This window comes from Equus przewalskii, chromosome X (assembly GCF_037783145.1).
Source record: "Equus przewalskii isolate Varuska chromosome X, EquPr2, whole genome shotgun sequence".
Taxonomy (NCBI): Eukaryota; Metazoa; Chordata; class Mammalia; order Perissodactyla; family Equidae; genus Equus; species Equus przewalskii.
In genome coordinates, this window is record NC_091863.1 from 35022430 (window position 1) to 35040266 (window position 17837).

Sequence of the window (17837 nt, forward strand, 5' to 3'; positions counted from 1 at the left end):
GAGTTTGGCACAACAGCTGGGGCTTAATTCAGAGGCAATAACAGTAGCTGGTGTCTTGAAAAGTGAGTTATTAAAGTTCTCTTCTGAAAAATATCTGCTACCTCCTTTCATTTCTATGCCTTGACTCCTGTTTCTTTATTGCCCCAAGGTCATAGAAAAAACCAGTGAAGGGTAAGATCGGTAAATATAGCTCTGGGAAATGTAGAAATGAGTGAGGTATTTTCCTGTCTGCTACGCTGGGGGTGTCTGAGAAGCACTCCTGGCAGGATAACTGTGATCTGGGTTTGAATCCTGATTCCTCCATTAATGGCTGTGAAGTTGATTCACCCATGTGAAGAAGGGGTTGTTTGGTTGCTGCTGTGGGGACTTTCTGTCTCTAACATTCTCTGCTCTGTGATCTGTTCCCATAATCCTAGTAAGGATCTCTCCATAATGAAGGGGTCTTCTGGCCTCCTGCACAAGTGGGTAAAACAGAGGAGAGAAGAGGCAGAGAAGGAAGTATAAAAATGCAACTCGGGCCATAAGATCCTACCCCTAATTTTCTCATCCGTGTCTCTATGGGCTTCCCTGATCAAGCTTCCTCCAGGACTCAGTAGAGTTTCAGGCCTAGGTCTGATCCTGTACTTCCAAGGGAAACAACTCGCAGCTTTAGTCTAGAGGTGGGGAGAAGGGTGGGCATAATGGTGGTAAGAGGAGGCAGGTGTTTGTGTCAGATGGTAGGTCTGTTCAAAGGTAGAACACGTGATTGGCTCAAAGGTAGAGCAGAGCTTGAGGTGGTCAAGAATGGAAAACATGCTTGTGCTGGCAATAATAATTACCAGATACTGCATACTGGCCATGTGCTGGGAATACTCTAGATGCTTTAAATGTGCTAACTGATCGAGTCTCTCAATAATCCTGTGACTTAAGCATTATTAATCACATAGTACAGATGATGAAACTGAGATTAACAGTGACTAAATACCTTGTCTAAAGTCACATAATTAATAAATGGTGGAAACAGGATTCAAACTCTGGTATGACTATATTCTTAACCACTGTGTCTTAAACTGATCTTACATGGCCACAATTTGATTTTTCTCTTTATTCAAAATTGTGATAGATGTTGTTTAAAACAAATGGGGTTTGGAAATAATTCATCAGAAACCTTTTTTGCCTCTAGAGATATGGATATGCAAATATTGGAAATAACTAAGAAAGAGTCTGCAAAGTGTGTGTATCAACATGGATATGAGCTGAGGTTGTGGGAGGCCCCAGGAGTGAGTTGTCAGTGTCCACCAGCCTTTTGCCGCTAAATTCTGATTACTTTGATGCATCCAAGGCTCCTGGTTCTTTCCATTAACTCATTTATTCACTTGTTTATACATTCATTTATTCAACAAATATTTATTGAGCATCTATGAGGTGCCAGACTATTCAAGGTGTTGGGGATACATCAGTAAACAAAAACAGCCAAATATTCCTTCCTCCGTGGGACTCAGATTCTAGTACAGGAAGACAGAAATAAATAAAATAAGTCATATAGGGGATATATTTGAAAGCAACAGGTGCTATTGAGAAAAAATAAAATAGGAAAGTACTGAAAGGGTGTTGTAATTTTAAATAGGATAGTCAGGGAAAGGCTAACTGGGAAAGTGGCAGTTGAACAAAACCTGAAGAATGAGCCTGCCATGTATATATCTGAGGAAAGACTATTTCAAGCAGAGAGACTAGATAGTGCAAATGCCCTTAGATGGAGGCGCATGTCTGTATATTCAGAAGACATCAAGGGAAATAGTAGGACTGGAGTAGAGCAAGCAAGTTTGAGAGAGAGAGGAGTAGGGATTGAAGTGGTAATAAGGGACTAGATTGTGACCTTTGGAGGATATTGTAATGACCTCGACTTTTATTCTGAGTCACCTGAGAAGGCATTGGACATTTTGAGCAGACAAGTGACATGATCTGACAAGTTTTAAAAAGACCACTCTGATTTCTGTGTTGAAAATACACTGGAGGGGGTTAAGGATGGAAGCAGATAGATCAATTAACTTAAAAGGCTTTCGTACTAATCTCAACAAGAGATGGTGTCTCCTATTGCTGCTTTAACAAATTACCACAGGCTTATTGGCCGAAAACAGCAGAAATTTGTTATCTTACAGGTTTGTAGGTTATTAGTCAGGTACGGGTATCATGGGACAAAAATCAAGGTATTGGCGGGATGTGTTTCTTTCTGGAAGCTCTGAGGGGAAGACTTTATTTCCTGCTCATTTGGGTTGTTGACAGAATCGAGTTCCTGGTGGTTGTGAGACTGAGGTTCCCATTTTCTTGCTTACTGTAAACCAAGAGCTATTCCCAGCTTGTAAAGGCCTTTCTTCAGTCATTACACATAGCTCCTTACACCTCAGAATGAGCCACAGAGGGTTGAATCTTTCTCATGCTACCATTTCTCTAACCCTTCTTCCATTGTCACATCTTTCTCTGACCCACCTGGGAAAGATTCTCTATTTTTTGAGATTCACGTGATTATGTTGAGCCCATCCATGCAATCTAGGTAATCTCCCCGTCTCAAGGTTTGTACCCTTAATCACATCTAAACAATCCCTTTTGTCGTGTAAGGTAACATATTCCTAGGTTCCAGGGATTAGGGTGTGGATATTATGGGGGGTCATTATTATGCCTATCATAATGCCAGTTTGAATCAGGCTGTAGCAGTGAGGATGGTGAGAAGTAGTAGATAGATCCTGGATATATTTTAAAAGTAGAGACAATAGTCTCCTATTTTGTTGAGAGTATGAATGAAAGAGAAAAATCAAGAATGCCTCTAGGGGCTGGCCCCGTGACTGAGTGGTTAAGTTCGCGCGCTCCGCTGCAGGTGGCCCAGTGTTTGGTTGGTTCGAATCCTGGGCGCGGACATGGCACTGCTCATCAAACCACGCTGAGGCAGCGTCCCACATGCCACAACTAGAAGGACCCACAACGAAGAATATACAACTATGTACTGGAGGGCTTTGGGGAGAAAAAGAAAAAAATAAAAAATAAAATCTTTAAGAATGCCTCTAAGTTTTTTGGTCTGAATAATGAGAATGACTGAATTTCCCTTAACTGAGTTGGGGAAGACTGCACGAGCAGGTTTGGAAGGTCTACCTGTCAGGATAGGTAAGATTTTGCTGCAGTAACAAATGATCCTAAAATTTCAGTGGTTTTCACAAAGGACATGACAGGCGTATTTTTTATTTGATCCTTGCCTCAAGATTGAGTTTTAAAGGCATTTGTGGCTTAAAGATTTTCCTTTATATTTGATAGTTTTATATTTGCTGGTTGGTGGTGAAAAGCACTTGCATCTTCCAACCCTGCGAGTCTCTGACTTTTTGAACGCTTTCTATTCCCTCTTATTCCTGCTTTAAAGTGGACAACTCGTTTCAGAGCTCATCTCTTTCTTCAAGTACATTGTTATATACAGCCAATAATAACTGGGCCACGCTACTATTGTTCCGTTTTCCAACATTTTCAACCATAAAGCAACAAACTAATTAAGGACATCATCTATCTTTCAAATTATTGCAGACAATGGTCTTTTTTTCAGACTTTTCAGTGCTGAATGCTGTAGACTGCCATCCCTTCCATGCTCTGATGATATATTTTCCTCTTGCTGCCTGGCCCTGAAGCCAATGCCACATTTTTTTTTTTCTGTTATAGCAGCACTCCATTTTCGGTACCTATTTCTCTACCAGTTAAGATAGACTAGGTCATGTGACAGCATCAAATGTTTATTTCTTGCTCACACAATTAGTGCATTTCTTCCTCATTCTGAAACCCATGTTGATAAAGCACCCACTATCTGTATTATTGATGGTCTTATGAGAGAGGAAAAAGAGATCATGGCAAACCATGCACTAACTCTTAAAGCTCTGCTTAGAAATGACACATATTACTTGTTTTCACATTTCTTTTGCCCACAATAAGTCACATGGCCAACCTGACGTCATTGGGATAGAGAAGTGTAGCTTTCTCCCACAGTGTGTTGGTAAATATTTGTGAACAGTAAAATAGCCTAATCAAGACTTTGGTTTTTGATCAAGAGTTTGGTTTTGGATATGTTAAGTTTGAGATATCTCTTAGACATCCAAGTGGAGATATAAAGTGAGCATTCATATTTGAGAGTCTGGAGTTCAGGAGAGAAATAAATTTTAGGAATATAGATCATATATAATGTGTAAAGCCAGGAGAGTGGAGTGGTTATGTTACCAAAGAAATGAGTACATCTAGAGAAGAGGTCCACCATCATTTAGAAGTGGAGCAGGAAAGGAAGGAACCAAAAAATAAACAAGAAGCAGTCAGTGAGTCGGAGGAAAAACAGGGTGTATGATGTCCTGAAATCCAAGCAAAGAAATTATTTCAATGATGTGAAGGTGATCATATTTGTCATGCTTCAGATAGGTCAAGTAAGATGAAGACTGAGAATTGATCATTGGCTTCATTAGTGCGGAAATCATTGGTGATTTTGAGAACAGTTTCTGTGGGACAGTGAATATGATAGTCTAATTGGAATATGTTTAAGAGAGACTGAGAGGAAAGGAATTAATGATAGTTAAAAATGGAACAATAGAGGGGCTGGCCCCGTGGCCGAGTGGTTAAGTTCGCGTGCTCCGCTGCAGGCGGCCCAGTGTTTCGTTAGTTCGAATCCTGGGCGCGGACATGGCACTGCTCATCAGACCACGCTGAGGCAGCGTCCCACATGCCACAACTAGAAGGACCCACAACGAAGAATACACAACTATGTACCGGGGGGCTTTGGGGAGAAAAAGGAAAAAATAAAATCTTTAAAAAAAAAAAAAAAAAAAAATGGAACAATAGATGGATGGGTAAGTAAGGTCAAGAGACGATTTTTTTAAAAAAAGTTAATACATGAGAGATATCAACATGTTTGTATGCTAATGGATAAGATCTGAAGAGTTAGAGTAAGTGATGACACAGCAGAGAGAGGGGAGAATGCTTGGAACAAGTTCTTTGAGTAGGTAAGAGGATCTGGGACCCCGTTCACAAGTTGAGGCTTTGGTCTTAGCCAGAATTATGGACAGTCCATTCTTAGCAGCAGTATTGAGCACATGGCATAAAGGCAGATAAATGTGTTGGTGGCAGCTTATTGAAGTTTTCTATTGATTTCTTGTATTTTAATTGGTGAAACAAACATCAAGGTCACCTGAGACCAAGAAAAAAGAAGTGTTGGGGGATTGAAAATAGTGGAAAACGTATGAAACAATCCTATGAGAGAGTGGTAGATAGAATAGACTAGGGAAATATAACGTGGTTACCAGGTTAGCATTAAAGACTCTATTGAGGTCAGTAGTCATAGATTTAAAAGAACGGTCATGATGGATGTATGTTTTTCTCCAGCTACACTCAGACGTAGAAGCAGCATCACGGAATAGGTGAAAAGCTGCATTTAACCATGATTGGAGTTTTGTCCTATGAGAATGATAATTTATTTAAGAGAGCAGAAGGAGAGTTTGTGTTGTATGCCTGGTGGTGATTATAATTGCCAAATTGTTTTCTACCTGGATAACAAGGGAAGTGATGATACTTAAGGGGTCAGAGACAGTAAAAAAAAAAAGACAAGCTCAATTAATTGTAAGTCTCAGTGGGACTGAAGAATTATGGGCTCAAGATACTCAAGGAAGTGAACTGAAAATATAGAGGCAGTGGTTGGAGAGTGGAATGAATGAAATTGGAATTATGAAAGGGTTGCAGTTATATGTAATAACAAGTTCTATGTATCATCACTTTTGTTCTTCTATCTTTCGTTAGAAAAGGCACTGCAATTTCCTCTAGCCAAGGGGAAATGCATCTTTATGGAACTAGGGACCCATGGAAATCCATGGGTTGAGAATTAGGTGTGACCTTAAACTATCTGGGTCTCTGTTTATCTCATCTCCTAATGGGATTGATAGTCTTGCCTCTTCATTGGATTGATATAAGGATCAGAAATAATGTCTGTACAATATCTGACACATACACACCTATTACTATTATGGCTATTGTTATTATCTTTATCTCTAACAGAGAAAATCTTTGACATTTTTTACTTAGAGTTTGCTTTCAAGAGTTTTGGAATAAGGGGAGAGATGAGATTTACTGGGGATCAGAGAAGCCTGCGAGGTGATTAAGAGAAATGGCAATTCTTTCCCCAGCCTTCATGTAGTAATTCTTCTCTTCACCTCACATTATATTTATGACATTAAACTGACTTGGTGATAAGTCAGAAGGTGCAACAACACCGTGTTTTATAAGAACTGATCTCTTGAGAAAGTTCAAGCACAAAGTGTTTGACATTGAGGCAAATCTAAAACTGAGCCTTGACCAGGACCCCTCATCCCAGGTAGTTTGATATATTCCTTACTAATTACCCTTCTCTTATCCCTAAGAGGTACTAATGAAGAAGGCTGAGAGCCTGGAAGAGGTGAAGAAAGCCTGCTCCAGGCTCAACTCCAACTAACCCTTGAAAGAGGGCTGTGGATGGGGCTGTCCAAGGCTGATGGCCTTTTCTGTCCCAGAGTTTCCTTCCAGTGGTGGAAGAGAAGGAGGAGGGTGGCCGGGTGAGGTTGATCTTGGGCAGCAGCAGGAGGAGGGGGAGGAGGAGCACATCCAACGCTGATGGCTGAAGCTGACAGAAAGGTGTTCATACACCAACTACCACCAAACCTCTGCTTTCCTTCCACCACAACCTTCCCATGGGTGGGACAGTCTGGCCATTGGGCACAGCATTCCCCCATCTCCTGCACACCAATCAGTTGGCTTCGGGTCTTTTCTTTTGAGTTCTTGGAGTGCTCAGTGAACTGGATCAGGAAGGGACATAAAATTTGGGTTTTTAGTACCAGATAACCATATAACCATGTCATTTTCCCTAGTTGGGCTTTAGTTTGGGGCCAAGGGTGGGCTAGATACCAAGGGCCTTCTAGTTCAGGAGTTCTGTGATCTCATAGGAAACCAAGAACTGAGTGGTAGAAACAATGTAACATAAGTACTTGAAAAACAAGTGTGGAAACAAACATTGAGAAACTAACATGATCATCAATTTTCATTTGAATGACCACCTCAGAATAATATAGATAAAATGCAAAACATTGACTTTACCTGGTTTCCCTAAGCCCCAACTTTCTCAATTTAAGTAACACATTAATATTTTTCTTGAGAAATACTAGATTATAAAAATTTATATTTAAATTAAATAAAAATGTTAAATAATTTAAAAATTATTTTTGTAATTTTTTAATTAAAGTGTAGTTTACATACAATATTATATTAGTTTCAGGTGTATAACATAGTGATTCAACATTAATGTACATTATGAAATGAACACCATAGCATGTCTAGTAACCATCTGTCACTGTACGAAGTTATTACAATATTATTGACTGTATTCCCTATGCCGTACATTACACCTCTTTGCCTTATTTATTTTATAACTGGAATTTTGTACCTCTTAATTCCCTTCACCTATTTTGCCCATCTCCCTACATCTCTCCCTTCTAGTGAACACCAGTTTGTTCTTTGTATCTATGGGTCTGTTTCTGTTTTGTTTTGTTTGCTCATTTGTTTTGTTTTTGAGATTCCACATATAGGTGAAATCATACGATATTTCTCTTTGTCTGTCTGATTTATTTCAGTTAGCATAGTGGACCTCTAGGTCCATCCATGTTGTCACAAACGGCAAGATTTCATTTTTTTTATGGCTGAGTAATATTCCATTGTATATATGTGTGTGTGTGTGTGTGTGTGTGTGTGTGTGAGATAACTTCTTCATCCACTCGTTTATCTGTGGACACTTAGCTTGCTTCCATATCTTGGCTATTGTAAATAATGCTGTGATGAACATAAGGGTGCTTATATCTTTTCACATTAATGTTTTCACTTTATTCAGATGAAAATACCCAGAAGTGGAGTTGCTAGATTGTACGGTAGTTCTATTTTTAATTTTCTGAGGAACATCTATACTGTTTTCCATAGTAGCTGCACCAGTTTGCATTCCCACCAACAGCATATGAGGGTTCCCTTTTCTCCAAATCCTTGCCAACACTTGTTATTTGTTGTCTTTTTGATAACAGCCATTCTGACAGGTGTGAGGTGACATCTCGTTGTGGTTTTGAGTTGCATTTCCCTGATGATTAGTGATGTTGAGCACCTTTTCATGTGCCTGTTAGCCTTCTGTATATCTTCTTTGGAAAAATGTCTATTCAGGTCCTCTGTCCACTTATTAATTGTATTGTTTGCTTTTTTGATATTGAGTTGTATGAGTTCTTTATATATTTTGGATTTAACTCCTTATCGGATATATCACTTGCAAATATCTTCTCCCATTCAGTAGGTTACCTTTTCATCGTTTCTGTGTGCAAAAGCTTTTTAGTGTGATGTAATCCCATTTGTTTATTTTTGCTTTTGTTGCCTTTGTCTGAGGAGATAGATATTGCTAAGACCAATGTCAAAAAGCTAACCGCCTATGTTTTCTTCTAGAAGTTTTATGATTTCAGGTCTTAAATTTAACTTTTTAATCCATTTTGAGTTAACTTTTACATGTGTTATAAGAAAGTGGTCTAGTGTCATTCTTTCATATGTAGTTGTCCAGTTTTTCCAACACCATTTATTGAAGAGACTATGTTTTCACCATTGTATGTTCTTGCCTCCTTTCTCATAGATTAGTTGACCAAATAAGTGCAGGTTTATTTCTGGGCTCTCTATTCTGTTCCATTGATCTACGTGTCTGTTTTTGTGTCAGTATAATACAGTTTTGATTACTATAGCTTTGTAACACAATTTGAAACCAGGGAACGTAAAGTTGCAAGCTTTCCTCTTCACTTTGAAGATTGCTTTGGCTATTCAGGGTCTTTTGTGATTCCATACAAACTTTTGGGTTATGTGTTCTAGTTCTGTGAAAAATGCCATTGGCATTTTGATAGGGATTGCACTGAATCTGTAGACTAGTTTGAATAGCATGGACATTTTAACAATATTAATTTTCATTTCATGAGCATGGTATATCGTTCCATTTATTTGTGTCTTCTTCAATTTTTTTCATCAATGTATTATAGTTTTCAGAGTACATGTCTTTCACTTTTTTGGTTAAATTTATTCCTAAGTATTTTATTGTTTTTGATGCCATTATAAATGGGGTTGTTTTCTTAATTTCTCTTTCTGATTGTTCATTATTAGTATATAGAAACACAACAGATTTCTACATATTGATTTCATATCCTACAACTTTACTGAACTCATTTATTAGTTCTAACATTTTTTTGGTGGAGTCTTTAGAGTTTTCTCTATATATTATGATGTCATCTTCAAATAGTGACAGCTTTACTTCTTCCCTTCTAACTTGGATGCCTTTTTTTTCCTTGTCTGATTGCTGTGGCTAGGACTTCCAAAACTATGTTGAATAAAAGTGGCAAGAGTGAGCATCCTTGTTTTGTTCCTGATCTTAGAAGAAATGCTTTCAGCTTTTCATAGTTGAGTATGATGTTAGCTGTGGATTTGTCATATATGGCCTCTTTTATGTTGAGATATGTTCCCTCCATACCCACTTTCTTGAAAGTTTTTATCCTAAATGGATGTTGAATTTTGTCAAAAACTTTTTCTGCCTCTATCAAGATGATCATGGTTTTTAATCTTTGTTTTGTCAATGTGGCATATCAGGTTGATTGATTTATGGATATTGAATCATCCTTGCACCATTGGGATAAATCCCACTTGATCATGATGTATGATCCTTTCAATGTATTGTTGAATTCATGCTAATGTTTTTTTGAGTATTTTTGCATCTATGTTCATCAAAGATATTGGCCTGTAATTTTTTGGAAAATGTCTTTGTCTGGTTTTGGTATCAGAGTAATGCTGGCCTCACAGAATGAATTTGGAAGCATTCCTTCCTCTTCAATTTTTTGGAATAGTTTGAGAAGGATAGGTATTAACTCTTCTTAAAATGTTTGGTACAATTCACCTATGAAGTACTCTGGTTCTGCACTTTTGTTTGTTGGAAGTTTTTTAATTAGTGATTCAATTTCATTGCTAGTAACTGATCTGTTCAGATTTTTTATTTCCTCCTGATTTAGTCTTGGAAGATTGTGTGTTTCCAGGAATTTATCCATTTCTTCTAGGTTGTCCAATTTGTTGGCATACAATTACTTGTACTAATCTCTTACAATCCATTGTATTTCTGTGGTATTGGTTGTAACATCTCCGCTTTCTTTTCTGATTTTATTTGGGCCATCTCACTTTTCTCCTCAATGAGTCTGGCTAAAAGTTTATCCATTTTCTTAATATTTTCAAAGAACCAGCTCTTAGTTTTATTCATCTTTTCTATTGTTTTTTTAGTCTCTATTTCATTTATTTCAGCTCTGATCTTTATTTCCTTCCTTCTACTAACTTTGGGCTTTGTTCTTCTTTTTCTAGTTCTTTTAGGTGTAAGGTTACATGGTTTACTTGAGATTTTTCTTATTTCCTGAGGGAGACCTGTATCGCTATAAACGTCTCTCTTAGAACTGCTTTTGCTGTGTCCCATAGATTTTGGAATATTGTGTTTCCATTTTCATTTATTTCAAGGTATTTTTTGATTTCCTCTTTGATTTCTTTGTTGATTCATTGGTTGTTTAGTATCATGTAGTTTAGCTTCCATGTATTTGTGTTTTTTCCAGTTTTCTTCTTATAAGTGATTTCTAATTTCACACCATTGTGGTCAGAAAAGGTACTTGATTTGATTTCAGTCTTCTTGAATTTATTGAGACTTGTTTTGTGGCCTAACATGTTATCTATCCTGGAGAATGTTCCATGTACACTTGAACAAAATGTGTATTCTGCTGTTTTGGGGTAGAATGTTCTGTATATAGCTATTAAGTCCATCTGGTCTAATGTGTTGTTTAAGCTCAATATTTCCTTGTTGATTTTCTGTCTGGATGATCTATCCATTGATGTAAGTGGAGTGTTAAAGTCCCCTACTATTATTGTATTATTGTCAATTTCTCCCTTTATGTCTGATAACGTTTGCTTTATGTATTTAGATGTGTCTATGTTGGGTGCATAAATATTTACAAGTGTTAAATCCTCTTTTTGGATTGGTCTCTTTATCATTATGTAATGCCCTCTTGGTCACTTCTTATAGCTTTTGTTTTAAAGTCTATTTTGACTAATATAAATATTGCTAACCCAGCTTTCTTTTCATTTCCATTTGTATGGAATATCTTTTCTCCATTCCCTCACTTTCAGTCTATGTGTGTCTTTAGAGCTGAAGTGAATCTCTTGCAGGCAGCATATATATGGATCTTTTTTTAGCCATTCAACCAGTCTCTGCTTTTTGATTGGAGCATTTAGTCCATTTACATTTAAAGTAATTATTGGCTATGTATTTATTACCATTTTGTTGATTGCTTTCTGGTTGTTTTTGTAGTTTTTCTATGTTCCTTTCTTCTTCTCTTGCTCTCTTCCTTTGTGATTTGATAACTTTTTTTAGTGTTATGCTTGTATTCTTTTCTCTTTATTTTTTGTGTATCTATTAGAGTTTTTTGGTTTGTGGTTACCATGAGGTTCATATGTAACAACTTATGCATATAGCAGTCTGTTTTAAGTTGATGGTTGCTTAAGTTCGAATGTCTTCTGAAAGAACTACCTTTTTATTCCTTCACACATTTATGTTGTTGATGTCATATTTTACATGTTTTTATTTTGTGTATCCCTTAAGTAATTATTGTAGATATAAATGATTTTACCACTTTTGTCTTTTGATCTGCATACTAGCTATATAGATGGTTGATCCACTACCTTTACTATATGTTTGCCATTACTTGTGAGATTTTTTCTTTCATAATTTTCTTATTTCTGGGTATGGGCTTTTCTTTTCTATTTAAAGGAGTCTCTCTAACATTTCTTGTAAGGCCAGTTTAGTGGCACTGAACTCCTGTAGATTTTACTTGTCTGGGAAACTCTTTATCTCTCCTTCAATTCTGAATGATAACTTTACTGGATAGAGTATTCTCGGTTGTAAGTTTTACCCTTTCATTAATTTGAATATATCATGCCACTCCCTTCTGGTCTGTAAAGTTTCTGCTGAAAAATCAGCTGATAGTCTTATGGGGGTTCCCTTGTACATAACTAGTTGTTTTCTCTTGCCACTTTTAAGATTCTGTCTTTTATCTTTAAATTTTGATATTTTAATTATAATGTATCTTGGTGTGGGTCTCTTTAGGTTCTTCTTGTTTGAGAATTTCTGTGCTTCCTGGACTTTGATGTCTGTTTCCTTTGCCAGGTTGAGGAATTTTTTACCATTGTTTCTTCTGATAGATTTTCTGTCCCTTTCTCTCTCTCTTCTCCTTCTGGGACCCCTATAATGTGAATGTTAGTATGCTTGATGTAGTTCCAGTGGTCCCTTAAGCTATCTGGATTTAAAACTCAATTTTTTTCTTTTTGCTGTTTCAATTGGGTGATTTCCACTACCACTTCCAGATTGCTGATCCATTTTCCTGTCTCATCTAATCTACTGTTGATTCCCTCTAGCCTATTTTTCACTTCACTTATTGTATTCTTCAGCTCTGGCTGGTTCTTTTTGTATTTTCTATCTTTTTGCTGATGTTCTCACTGCATTCATCCATTCTTCTCCTGAGTTTGCTGAGCATCTTTATGATCATTACTTTGGAATCTTTATCTGGTAGATTGTTTTTCTCCATTTTTTTTAGTTCTTTTTCTGAAGTTTTATCTTTTTCCTTTATTTGGAACATATTCTTCCATCTCCTCATTTCTCGTCACTTCATATGTTTGTTTCTATGTGTTAGGTAGATCAGCTATGTCTCCTGGTCTTGATGGGGTGACCTTATGAAGAAGGTGTCTTGTGGGCCTTAGTAGCACAATACCCCCTAGTCACTAGAGCCAGGTGCTGCAGGTGTGTCCCCTGTGTAGGCTGTGTGCATCCTTCTATTGTGCCTGGGCTACAATTCCTGCAGGTGTGCCACTGTATAGTGCAGGCCTTCCAGGGTGGGAGCTGCTTTGGATAGTCACTTGTGCTGGCCGGCTCACTCACCAGATGGGACAGGGTAGGAGTCACTTTGGAGGGTCATTGGCTTGGGCAGGGTGAACAGTGCTAGCAAGGTAGATGGAGAGTGTCAGAAATGGAACCTGCCAGGCCCAGGCCAGCTAGGTAGGAGAGTAAAAAAAATATGACACCAGCCAGCACTTCAGTCCCCAGAGAAAGTTTCGACAGATTTCTGACCCTCCCAGCACATACTCTAAAATCAGTCAATGACTCTCATTCACGTATAACCCAGGAGCTTTTCAAACTGCTGCCTCTTTTCTGGGACTCAGAGTGAGTGAGTTTGTGTGCATGCCCTTTCAGAGTGGAGACTCGGTCTCCTATAGCCCTGTGGCTCTCCTGGACATACGCTCCCTGTTTTCCAAAGCCGAACTTTATGAAGGCTCATCTTCCTGGTGCAGGTCCCCTGGGCTGGGGAGCCCACTTGGGGTCTTGGGCCCCTCACTCGTTGGGGAGGCCCTCCACGGCTGTGATATCCCTCCCACTAGTGAGTCTCTGTGCCGGGGTGTAGGTCCTGACTAGACTACATCTCTGCCCTTCTTACTTGTCTCGATGTGACTTTTTCTTTGTATCCTTAGTTGTGGAAAATCTCTTCTGTTAGTCTTCTGGTCATTCTTAGTGATAGTTGTTCTATATGTAGTTGTGTTATTGATGTGTCCATGGGAGTAGGTGAGCTAAGACTCCCCCTACTCTGCCATCTTGACCCAATCTCTCCTAAAATTATATTTTTATAACTTTCCCCAGGAAATTATTCATCTCTCAATTGAAAACCACTCCTCTTGAGTGATAATATTGTTCCTCACTGATAATTTGAGGGGGTTATTTGCTTACTTTTCAGTCAGAGCTGCTCTAATCCTGAACTTTTTTGAGGGGTGAAGGGTATGGGCAAGGATTTCTAGAAGTGTCAAATAGGCATTTTTTGTTTGATCAAGATATTAAGAAATCACATTGATGGATGGTGAAAATCTTAGTTTAAGAGCAATTGAACCACCTTCCTGTGTTGACAGTAGTCATTGTCAAGTGGCTGTGCCCACATGAGAAGCCTGAGGGGCTTGGCTGGAGGTCTGGACCCTGTGGTGTCTGATCTGAGTTTCCTTCCTGGACACGGATTGTGCATAGTATAACTGACAACTCTTACGTGCCACGTTAGATCTTTTCAGCTTCATCTATCTCTGGGGCCACTTATTCTGCCCGTCACTGTGTGGTGATAGACTCCATGAGAGGTACTTGCCACCAGGCATCTCTGGCCTCTCTCACCACTTTTTAGACTTAAACACGACACCACACAGCCATATGCGGAATCTGGTTTCTCCAGCAGTTGCTGAAGTGGCTATGTGATGCAACACAGAACTGGGAGGGTGTTAATTCCCTATTCTGTGAACTTTAACAATAGGGTTGGAAGATAAGAAGAAACTGGCTGATGGATTCCCAGTCTGGTGCCCTTCTCAGTCAGACTGTTTAGAGAGATGGTAGCTTCTTTTTTTTTATTTTCAAAGATTGGCACCTGGGCTGACAACTGTTGCCAATCTTTTTTTTTTTTTTTTTGCTTTATCTCCCCAAATCCCCCCTGTACACAGTTGCATATCCTAGTTGCTCGTCCTTCTAGTTGTGGGATGTGGGATGCCACCTCAGCGTGGCCTGACGAGCGGTGCCATGTCCACGCGCCCAGGATCCAAACCCTGGGCCACCGCAGCGGAGCACGTGAACTGAACCACTCGGCCACGGAGCCCGCCCCGAGAGATGGTAGCTTCTTAAGGCCTCTCTGAAGATATCCAGCAAAACTCAGCAATTGACTTCACTTTTTATAAAGCTGTGGCCAGCTTAGTAATGTATTCCCTTACATTTTCTCTCCCCCCTTCACTGCCTTACTCCTCCTTTTCCTTGCAACTGATTACATTGGAATGCACATCCCTACAAAGGAGTTGTCATGTACACATTCACCTCAGGCTCTGTTTTCTAGGCAAATCAAGCTAAGACACATAAAGTATTGGTGTGATTACTAACATGGTAAGTTGGAAGTTGAAGTGCTTTAAATATTGGGCTCAGGAATTGGTATTTGGACTTTTTATCCCATTGGCTGTAGATAATAGGGGAGGGCATTAGACAGGGTTCTTGGTGGCAAGCATCAGAAACCAGCTCTAACTTGAGCAAAAAAAGGACATTTATTAGAGGAATATCAGGAAGCCCTTAGGATGGAAGATGGGCCTTGGGAGAGATTTGGAGGAAACTTGAGAGGGACGGGAGTGAAGACAGTGCTGGAAAACTCAGTGGTGGAATTGCTGCCGAATCTTCTCCTTATGAAGCTACCATCAGAAGACTCCCAGCAAATTACATGTGGACCCAATGCGGACCACTTATTCTTGATATCTGAGAGTTAAATAAAGGAGAAATATAATCTAATAAAAAGAAGTGGAAGATATTGAGAAAAGAGGAACTGATGGAGGAGCTCTTCCTCAAGCCATGGGGAGAGGTGGGTACTGAGACTGTGAAGCCTCTAGAAGGAAGAAGGTGTGTTCTCTTCTTAAATAGGACAGAATGAAGTTGATGATTTTAAACACAAAGATCCTCTGAGATAGTGGGAAGTGTTAGGTGAGGGAATACAGGCTGGATGGAACTTCCAAGAGGGTGGGTTCACCTTTGTTTATGTGCTGCCTCCGTTAATTATGTTATTTACTTCATCTCTGTGACTCCGTTTCTTCATATTTAAAAGAAGGTTTCAGGCCCAAAAGTCTCTTTCTCCCTAAACAGGCTATAATTCCATATCTCCCTGGGTGGGAGGAAGGGTGAAGAGTAGGTTTGGGGGATTCTTTGGTCAATTCTTGGGTAAGTGGAGCCCTTTAGGCTTTTCCATTTCACCGGTATTTCTCAGACATTTTCCTCCAAAGTTATGCTTTCTCTGACAATACCCTTGTTCCTATCCATGGATGGACTAGGGCGTGACTCTTTCATACCACTGAAAAGGGGCATTTTCACCATTGAAATCACTCCATTGCTCCTCATTTTAACCCCACATTTTTTATTTCCTTATGAGAAGATGCTCTCCTGGAACCTGGACATCTCAATAAGTATGAACTCCACTGAAGCATGGAACAGCAAACTGGGAGCTATAGGAGAAGAATACCTTCCCATTGTGTTGCCAGGCTTAGCCATATGACTTGTCTTGACCAATGAATCGCTAGGAGAAATGATGTAAATCACCTTTGGCAGAAACTTTCAGAACCCATGTAAGGCTCTTTTTTTTTCGTGAGAAAGATTGGCCCTGAGCTAACATCTGTGCCAGTCTTCCTCTATTTTGTATGTGGGATGCCGCCACAGCATGGTTTGATGAGCAGTGTATAGGTCCATGCCTGGGATCCGAGCCTGTGAACCCTGGGCTGGTGAAGTGGAGTGTGCGAACTTCTCCACAATGTCACTGGGCTGGCCCCTGAGGCTCTTTTACCCTTCTGCCTTGGTGACTGGCAACATTCTAAAACACTGGCTGTTGCATCAGCTTGAGACTCAAAGGGATGATGATGGCAATGGCACAGCTCCAAGCCATCCTTCTAGAATTTTCACAAAAGTGAGAAATCAACCTTTAGGCAACTGGGCCTTGGTGATTGTTTATTATTGTGGTCTACCCTAGCTTATCCTGATTGGGACAAAGGCTCAATACTCTTCTACTGAGTGCAGAATTGTGTAATGCACCAAAGACTGAAAGAGACGCTGGTGATGACACCCCCTTTTGTTTCTTTAATTTCAACATAGAGTGTGATATATTTACAGAGACAATTATGCCTTTAGTTAATTTTCTCCCTCCTCTTCTGTTGTTCTCTTTCAATCTTGCTACTAGGTCCCTCTTTCTATCATATTAGAGGTGTTAAGACTCTTTCTTTTCTTCTGTAGAAAGAGAGTCACCCATGCTTGGTGCAAGGATCTGCAGCATCACATATCATCTCTTCCATTACAGGCATCAAGACATTTTTTAAACACATATTATTCAACAAATGATGGTCTCAGTTCCAGTGCATAATAAAAAACATAAAGCCCAATGCGTTTTCTGCCTATGCCTGTAGAAACAGACAACCACTGATTTATTTTACCATAATGAAAAAGTATTTATGCCGTGATTCATGTCTCTAATGCAGTGTCATTATTCTGTGGCTGTGCTAACTGTAGAGGAAGAGTTGTTTATAGTCACAGACAGAGCGTCAGACTGAGACCCAAGAGTTATTCCAAGAATGGTGACAAGAACAGCGTGTGTTAGAAGAAACTGCCCAGCTGGAAGGAGAATTGTGTGAAGTAAAAGTAACCTAAATATTCTGTCTATTATCGTCTGTGCTTTTCTTCTCACAAGGAGAATTTCTTTTGTCTGATCTTTATTGGAGCAGCTAGTTCCTTCACATTCCACTCTTTAATGGTGACTTTGTTAAATATCTGAATTTCGGATAGAATCACTTTCCAAAGATTCCCTTTGGGATTTCCACAGAAAAAGGTGGACACTTAGCAAGAGAGCACATGCACCAGTGTGGACAGGTCTGGACCAGTCACAGACCGTTAACTTCCAGTGTATAGTCTGCCCACTGGACCACTTCTAACAAAGCCTTTTTTTTATCTTTCCCTGAGACAGAACAACCATGTTTCTGGAATAATGCTAAGGGACCTGATTTTCTTTTAGAAAGTCACACTTTTCCAAAGAATAATGTATAACAAACATCCATATTATCATGTTCCAGATTTTAAAACTGTTAACTTTTGTATTTCCTTCTAGCCTTTGTATGTGTGTGTATTTTTTAAAATCACATGTTATATGTGCATC